Source organism: Alosa sapidissima, chromosome 11 (assembly GCF_018492685.1).
Source record: "Alosa sapidissima isolate fAloSap1 chromosome 11, fAloSap1.pri, whole genome shotgun sequence".
In the NCBI taxonomy this organism is placed as follows: Eukaryota; Metazoa; Chordata; class Actinopteri; order Clupeiformes; family Clupeidae; genus Alosa; species Alosa sapidissima.
The window spans coordinates 22640026-22648771 of NC_055967.1; the positions used below are offsets into that span (position 1 = coordinate 22640026).

Below are 8746 nucleotides of genomic sequence, written 5' to 3' on the forward strand. Positions count from 1 at the left end.
CTGTGACTGTATTCAGTAAAATCTTCTGTTGTTTTGTATGTAGACCACATGTGCAACTTTATGTTGGTTGGGATGTACACTGTGTACATTGTTTTTGTGTGGGGGGAAATACAATATATTTGTTACAGTGTATTTGTACGGAGCCCCTAAGGGGACATGAGCAAAACAAAATCTAAAGTTCAGTTCCATGTGCGCACATGAAAGCTTCATGTGAAAAGGTTTTTCGTGCGCACACAAAACTTTCATGTGCTCACATAAAACTTTCATGTGCGCACGTGAAACTTTCATGTGTGCACATGAAAGTTTCATGTGAGCACGAAAAACCTTTTCACATGAAACTTTCATGTGCGCACATGAAAGTTTCACGTGCGCACATGAAAGTTTCAGGTGAGCACATGAAAGTTTCACGTGAGCACATGAAACTAAACTTTAGATTTTTTTTTTGCTCATGTCCCCTTAGGGGCTCCGTACATTTGTGTGTTCCAAGTATAAAACACTTATACTGTCCGTAGTAGTGGTAGTGTTTTCCCTTCATCATAGTGTTTTACATTAAGAATGTCAGTGTTCAACTGGTTCTTATAAATGTCTACTCATATGATAGTTTGTGTGTGTCATTTGAAAACCAAATACCATTTTGAGAAGAAATAACATTGTTTTGAATGTAAAGTTTCATTGTTTAAAGGACAATTCCGGTGCAAAATGAACCTAGGGGTTATTAACACATGTGTACCGAGTTCGACCGTTCGTTGGGATTTGTTTTCATGCTAGTCGAATGTGACCAGTTTTATTGCAAACCGCTAATGAGCGTTTAACGCTAGCCTACGCTACACATACAGTAGAAAGAAATCGCTATTTCTATACCACTAACAAGGCTCAAAATAGCACCACACTTACACAGTAGCATAATGAGGGTCTTTACATGTAAACCGAAGCATAGAGAACTTTGTAAGTGTACAGGCAGTTTATTAAAAAGAAACACATTACCGTTCACGTCTGGTTCACATACAGGCAGGCGCCTGGGGAAAACAGAACTCTGGGAGGAGTTTGGGAGGGACATAAACAGAGCAGGGCCCGTCTTGGTAGCTTCTGACTCCCGTGACGTGAACACTGGCTACCTGCAACTGCATAATGTTATCACTTCACTGACACTATGGAGACATATTTCACGTCAACAATAGAGATGAAAACTAGCTTTCTGTTAACGGAGATGCAGATCATCTGCCTAAATAATTTCTTTGTGCAACAGGCCACATTCTATGTTCATTTCAGCGAGATGAGTGAAATAAATGTTTTTATAAGCTGCCATCGCCATATGCTAGCCTACTATTTGCTACGCCTGTTTGAGTCGTGATTCACTCGGATCTTTCACCCGTATCTTTAAATTAACCCATAAGTCGCGAGTCTCTAGTATCATTAACTCGGATCAGTTGAGTCCTACTACAATTCAATCTAAAACGATAAACAGCGCCACACACAAACCTCTTGCAACATTAGCTAGCCTACTAGCCATCATAGCTGCCAAAAATGTAACAATTTCGTAAGTAGGATAACCACAACTCCACAAATCAACTCAAGCGACTGAGTGAGCAGGCAGTCTGAGATAACTGGTTAACTTCCCGCAGAGCCGGGTTAGTCGGATCAGCCGGCCGGTTAGGCTACATTGAGTACGAGTCGGCTACGGCTACGTTGTCATGAGTGGCTGTAGACGAGCGAGTAGCTCCTCCTCAAAGTGAAAAGCAATTCCACAACAAAAGCCATTCTTCACCTCTTAAATAACATTCAATGTTCTGCATGTAGCCTAGGCATACTTTAGATTTGGTGTATAGATGTAGCATATTAAAATGCAATTAGGTCGCGCAGACAGTCCGAAACATTGCACGCTCTTAATGGAGCTGCTTTGTATACCCGGGTTAGTCGGATCGCTGGGCCGGGCGGTTACGTTATGTGCGAGTCAGCCGAATCAGCCGGCTACGTTGTCATGAGTGGATCAGTAGACGAGCGAGTAACTCCTCGTCACGGTGAAAAGCAAATCCACAACAAAAGCCATTCTTTCACTTCTGAAATAACATACAATGTTCTACACGTAGGCATAGCCTAGGCCTACTTTTAAATGCAATTAGGTCGCGAAGACAGTCCGAAACATTGCAAGCTCTGTATGGAGCTGCTCAGGCTAGCCGGGTCAGTTGGATCAGCAGGGCGGGCCGGTTACGTTGTTATGAGTGCGAGTCAGCCGAATCAGCCGGCTACGTTGTCATGAGTGGATCTGTAGACGAGCGAGTAACTCCTCGTCAAGGTGAAAAGCAAATCCACAACAAAAGCCATTCTTTCACTTCTGAAATAGCATACAATGTTCTACACGTAGGCATAGCCTACTTTAAAATGCAATTAGGTCGCGAAGACAGTCCGAAACATTGCAAGCTCTGTATGGAGCTGCTCAGGCTGGCCGGGTCAGTTGGATCAGCAGGGCGGGCCGGTTACGTTGTTATGAGTGCGAGTCAGCCGAATCAGCCGGCTACGTTGTCATGAGTGGATCTTTAGAGGAGCGTGTAACTCCTCGTCAAGGTTAAAAGAAAATCCACAACAAAAGCCATGCGTTCACTTCTGAAATAACATATATTCTGCACGCATAGCCTACTTTAAAATGCAATTAGGTCGCGAAGACAGTCTGAAACATTGCAAGCTCTGTATGGAGAGTAGGCTAGCCAGTCGGATCAGCCAAGCGGGCCGGTTACGTTGTTGTTATGAGTGCAAGTCAGCCGAATCAGCCGGCTACGTTGTCATGAGTGGATATTTAGAGGAACGAGTAACTCCTCGTCAAGGTTAAAAGAAAATCCACAACAAAAGCCATGCTTTCACTTCTGAAATAACATATATTCTGCACGCATAGCCTACTTTAAAATGCAATTAGGTCGCGAAGACAGTTGCAATGTCCGAAACATTGCAAGCTCTGTATGGAGTTGCTTGAGTAGGCTAGCCTACCTGGGTCATTTGGATCAGCCGCGGGCGGACCGGTTACATTATGTTGTTATGAGTGCGAGTCAGTCGAATCAGCCGGCTACATTGTCATGAGTGGATCTGTAGACGAGCAAGTAGCCTAGTTTCTACTCGTGTCAAGGTGATAATAATAATAGGCCTAATAAGAATAGTAGTAGTAGTAGTAGTAATAATAATAATAATAACAATAATAATAATTTAGTCACTGCAGGGCATTTCTACGTTCCTGTTTCTATGTCTACATTGAAAGTCAATTGCTTAGGCTAGGTTAAGACAATAAATAAACAGTCTGGCTCAAACTGCTTTCTTTCCCGTGAGTGGGTGGAGATTTTGATGCTATTATATTAGGCTATTTTATATTATATTATATATGATATTATATTAGGCTACCTAACATGATATATATATATATATATATATATATATATTTATAGCTATGATTAATAGGCTAATAATATTAGTTGCCTAGTAGGCCTATTAGCTGCCTATAATACCTATTAGAATAGATTCCTAGTAGCCTACTATTAGTATATAGTAGTGGTAATAAACATTGTAGCAGAGTAGCATTAGACCTAGGCAAATTTTCTATTGTTAACAAAACAACAACAAATAATTAATTATTATAATATAGGCTACCCTCCCTGTCAATAAGATCAAAGTTTCTGAACATCAGCACCAAAAAGATGAACAATGTGTGGATGCACTTTGACCAGGAGACCAAAACTCTTAGGCTAAATGCAAGTACTGCAAAAACCTGGTTTCAAATCATGGAGGATCCACATCCAACATGAGAAGGCACTTAACGAAATGAAGCACCCCACTGCACTGCTTGAACGTAGGACTGAATTTCTTTGCGATTTAGCAATACTGACTCAAGTGACTCAAGTGACTCGTTCAACCCGGATCAGTTTAGTGAGTGACTCAGAATAACCCGGATCCTTAAAAGGAATCGAGTTTGACAGGCCTACTATTTGCTACGATATTCACCTGTTAGAAATACATGGATTTCTATGGAACGTCACGAAAACATGCGTGCGCAACCAAGAGGCAGAAAGCACCATAGAACAGCATAGAGCAATGCAAAAGAGCAAAAGAATAAAATGAGTTTTTGTGCTGAAAACTGCACCAATTCGTAATCACGATGGCTAGAGAATGTTAAATATGTTCAATATCCCTAACGGAATGCATGTCTTCGCCAAAAATGACAAAATACGATGTTATATTAATAATCCAAATGAACGTCAAACTTTGAAATATTGTCTGAAATGAGATGTTATTATCATTGAGACAACAGGGGTATACAAAAAAATCCGATTGTAGCTTACAGCAGCCGACTATTTAGGTTAAGTTTATAACGTTGTGGACGGCCACCAAGCGTATTCTGCCTCACGGCTGCGCTCGCATCTAGTTTTGTTGGTAAACGGGAAACCTGTGTATAGAACAAGTTGCTATTTCCTTTTTTTTCGTGCAGTGGATTAGGCTATCAAATCGCTCGTTCGAACAGTAATTCGTGGTTTTAAATATAGCCTAGTTGTTTCTGGCCTATACTCACGAGAGGTTCAGTTTGTCAGTTTCACTTGTGCAGACACGTAGGCTAGGCCTACATTGACACTCATGGACACTCTACTAGGCAATTTATTGTTATGCTTATATTTTATGACACCAAAATTAAGAAGTATGCTATATCTTGATCGGGAAAACTTTCAGTTTATTTTTCTTTCATCCTATAATAGCCTGCTGCAAATTAGCAGACAGAAGCACGGCAGGGCACGCCCCAAATGAAAATGAATGAATGGAACCTCGCTTCTCGCGTCAGTCAGGAAAAACACTTCACCAAGTCACGATGATCAGCTATCCAGCAGCTGTGTGTGATGTTTAGCCTAGGCTAAGTGTAATCTTAGGTAATGTCATGTCATGTATGAGAACTAATATTGCCTGGCAATACTACATTGAAATAGCGGCGGCCATGTCTCCAGGCATTTTGGTGTTAAAGTTAACGTTAGTTTGCTTTGCATGTGAACATGATGTGACTTGCGATGTAAGCAGTAGCCTAACATTCCCTTGAACTAAAATTAGTATTACAAATGATTTAGATATTAAAACCATGTAAGGGATAATGTATAGAACGCCGGTCATTACTGGGAAAATAATTCCCGACAGGGCGAACCGGGCTTCGGTTCGGTTCGCTAGGCAAAACGTTGGTGCACTGATGACAGTCAGGATCATTTCTAACTTGCCAACTAGTATTGTTCAGTTCATGTATATAACATGTTTTACTTGCTACCTGGATAATTTTCGCTAATATTATTAAGGTAAGATGAATGATAAGATATAAGCACTGTGTTTGGTGGGTTAACTAACGGCATCGCGGCAAAGGCAGTTAGCTAGGCTACAGCTGTTGAACAATCTCCGTGGAAACTATAGAATTTTCATGCCGGAAAATCCCTTTCAGTGCAGTAAATCCCTTGACGTTTCTCCTTAACTAAGGAAACATTTTAAGGTAGGCTATTCTGTGCAACACCCTTAAGTAAATCCCTTACCTGAGGAGAAATTAAGTCTTGGGTCATACTTAAGGGAAAAAACTTAAGGTGCTTTGTGCAACCGGCCACAGTCCTTGCGTAGTGATATGAAAGACATTAATCAGAAGCACAAAACCCGTTGCCATTGACAGCGGTGATTAAATGCTTTGCCGGTGATTTATGTAGATTTAACATAGGCCCGAACGTTGGGAAGGCCCATTCATGTGAATGGAACGTTCTGCAGCACTCTGAAGAGCCGTGTAATAAAGCAAAGGCTTATCCCTTAAGAACGTAGGTTTTATTTAAACCAACGTAGCCTACTCCACTGGGTGAGTTTTTTGGGCTGCGTCACTCTACACTGACATTCTATAGTCATTATTAGGTGGCCTACAATCTATGCAGTGTTAGCATGGCCTGATCTGTTTTATTTCACGTGAATATTGCAAAGTAACACACACACACACACACATGCTTTCATCATGTGATCACATGTGTTGCATGCATGTAACCTGATTAGCAAATGAAGTCGCGCTGACATCGTGTTACAATATGGCAATATGGCAAGCCGTTCAAGACAAAATGTCTGTCAAAATAACGCCTCCACGTGTAGATTTTTTACTTCTTCAGGAGTAAAAAATAGACGTCTGAGCGTCAGACGTCAAATTTTTACGTGTGCCACGCGCAAAAACTTTGCGTCTGACGTCAGAGGTAAAAAAAAAGATGTCTGGGTGATTTGCTGCAATGCCAGAGGCTTTGTGCCAGAGTACCTAGATAGCAAAATTTGACCGGCCCACCTCTGGCCCACTACCTTGCCTCAGGGTTTTGTGAGTGTTGGCCCAGTTCTGGCTGGGCCTCCGGCCCAACAATGGCACAGTTACTGATAACTTACACAAAGAATTTCCTCTGGCCCAGATATGGCCCACACACTGCAAAATGACTCTCATTGTTTCTGTTGGCCCAGGTCTGGCCCACACACTGTAAAATGACTCTTATTGGAACTATTGGCCCAGGTCTGGCCCACACACTGTGAAATGACTCTTATTGTTTCTGTTGGCCCAGGTGTGGCCCACACACTGTGAAATGACTGTCATGCATTCTGTTGGCCCAGGTCTGGCCCACACACTTATATAACTAATAAAACAAACATTTAAAAATTATACAAGCTTTTACATATATACACTTTAGAAATTAAACAAGTTAAAATATACAAGCTACTTTTATCTACAACAATCGACATATTTCATATACAAAAACACAAACAATTAAACATTTGAAAACTGTATAATGATTCAAAGAAATAAATTATTCTAAATTAACATTAAACATTTACAGAAATATTCTATCTCTCTCCCTCACTCACTCACTCACTCACTCTAAAAGAGTAATTCCATTGTCAGTAGTTGTGGGTTGTGAGATAAGTGTTGTGCTAGTGCTTTAAATTCTGTATTTTTGTACCATGTACCATGACCTACCCAGCTACATACATGCACACACACTCGCTCTCAAAGCAACCTTTGCCACCTGCCTTCTCTTTCTGTTGCCGCTTCATTGTTGCCTCCACCAGTTTCAGCAGCACTACCAGCCGGGGGTGTCTCCAAACTGCATTTAGGTATAAAAAAATATTATAAGATCATTATGAGGTCTAAAGCAAGATTTCAACATGTCATCTGTCAGAGAAGTTCTGTTTGTCCACTCAAATATACTTACAGATATCCACCTCAGCTCTCTTTGGGGGTTGATCAAAGAGTTCTTTCCATCCATCCTTCAATTTGAGATGCATGGACAGCATGTCATTTCAAAAGAAATGAAAAAAAAAAAAATCATTTAACTATTATCCTTTACTGTCTGACAAAATATTACTAAAGCCCAGTCTTGCCACTCTGCAGCTGTCTTGGTAACACCTCCCTGGTAGTTATTTTGGGCAAACAAGACATTGTGTGATTGTTAAATGCTAATATATTACCAATGACAATCACCAAGAGCAAGACATATTTGTCAACACATACAGACCTGAAGCACAAAGGCTTGTGGACTTCCTTCACAAGAGCCTTGTGGGTGCTCCAGTTGGTTGGCCATGTTTTCAACAGCGCATGTTTCCTGCCCACTCCTGTTCTTTGCTGACATAATGGATGAGGCAAACCAAAAGCATCTAAAAACGACACATCACAAAACACAGGCCTAGATGAAAGCTGATTCCTATGATTTGGCTCATCTAAACAAAAACGTATTACTTAATCTATTAAATCAATGTACAACTTACCAAGAGCTCTTCAGGTCTCCTGTTTTTCCAACACAAGAAATGGTTCACACATGTATACACGGGTAGCCTTCTTCATCCAAAGGAGTGCAGGTCTCTGGTCAGTGTGGCCTGGATTCTGAGGTGTACATAAAAAAAAAAGTCATAACGTTAATTAATGGAAGTATATGTGTTCAAAATGATTACATAATCATAAACAACCCCTCAGTACAAAATACAGAATGACCTTAAAATACAGATTTTGATGAGCTTTACATGACCAGGACAGGACCCACCCTGCTACCATCTCTCTCTCTCTCACACACACACTCTCTTAAGGCATACAGTCTCAGTCCTGCCTGCCTAGTGCCTGAAGTTGGATAGATAACGATGAAATGTCCATTACCATTACCAATCGCTATATTCTAAGTCATGCAATACTGGTTAACTGTTAAGCTATTTCTAAAATGATTAGATCCCACTTTTCTTTGAAAACCACATAATTATGCAAGTATAGCTAACGTTATAGCACTGAACGTTTTTGACTAACCACCAACACTGACGTTAACGGTAATTAGGCCAACAAAGTAGGCTAAGAAATAACGTTATGTTACCGCTAGCTTCGTCATCGTCAAGGGGGTTAGATTGAAACACCCATTCTTGTTATACTTGTTAAACTTTGTCTGCAATAATAAGCCTACGTACATTCATAATGATTTACATGCAATAACAGGTAAAGGTAAAGTTGCATGTTACTTACCACAGGCAGTGTCCAAAACGAGACAGTTTCGCGCCGTCCTGGTTTCAAACTGAACAGTTGCTCTGCTCGTGGCTCTTCCACATGTAATGGGCCAACAGTCACTTTACAGAATTGGGCCATGTACGTTTAGCGTCCGGCTGTCGCTAAATGTTTAATTTTTGCCGCCAACAGCCGCGATACTGATCATTGTTCGTTCCTGAAGTATCGGGCCACACACTGTATGAAATCCGTCTGCCG

At 40.9% G+C, this 8746-nt stretch overlaps 1 long non-coding RNA gene across 2 annotated transcripts; it reads right to left on the reverse strand.

Annotated features, from left to right (window-relative positions):
- Positions 1-6965: 6965 nt before the first annotated feature.
- Positions 6966-8524, reverse strand: LOC121724537. Of its 2 annotated transcripts, XR_006035230.1 has the most exons (5): positions 8510-8524; positions 7774-7888; positions 7524-7662; positions 7221-7275; positions 6966-7112 (listed from the first exon to the last, which is right to left on the reverse strand). It is a non-coding gene; the product is annotated as an uncharacterized LOC121724537 (long non-coding RNA). The 2 variants fall into 2 exon arrangements; XR_006035231.1 differs by lacking the exon at positions 7221-7275.
- Positions 8525-8746: the final 222 nt, after the last annotated feature.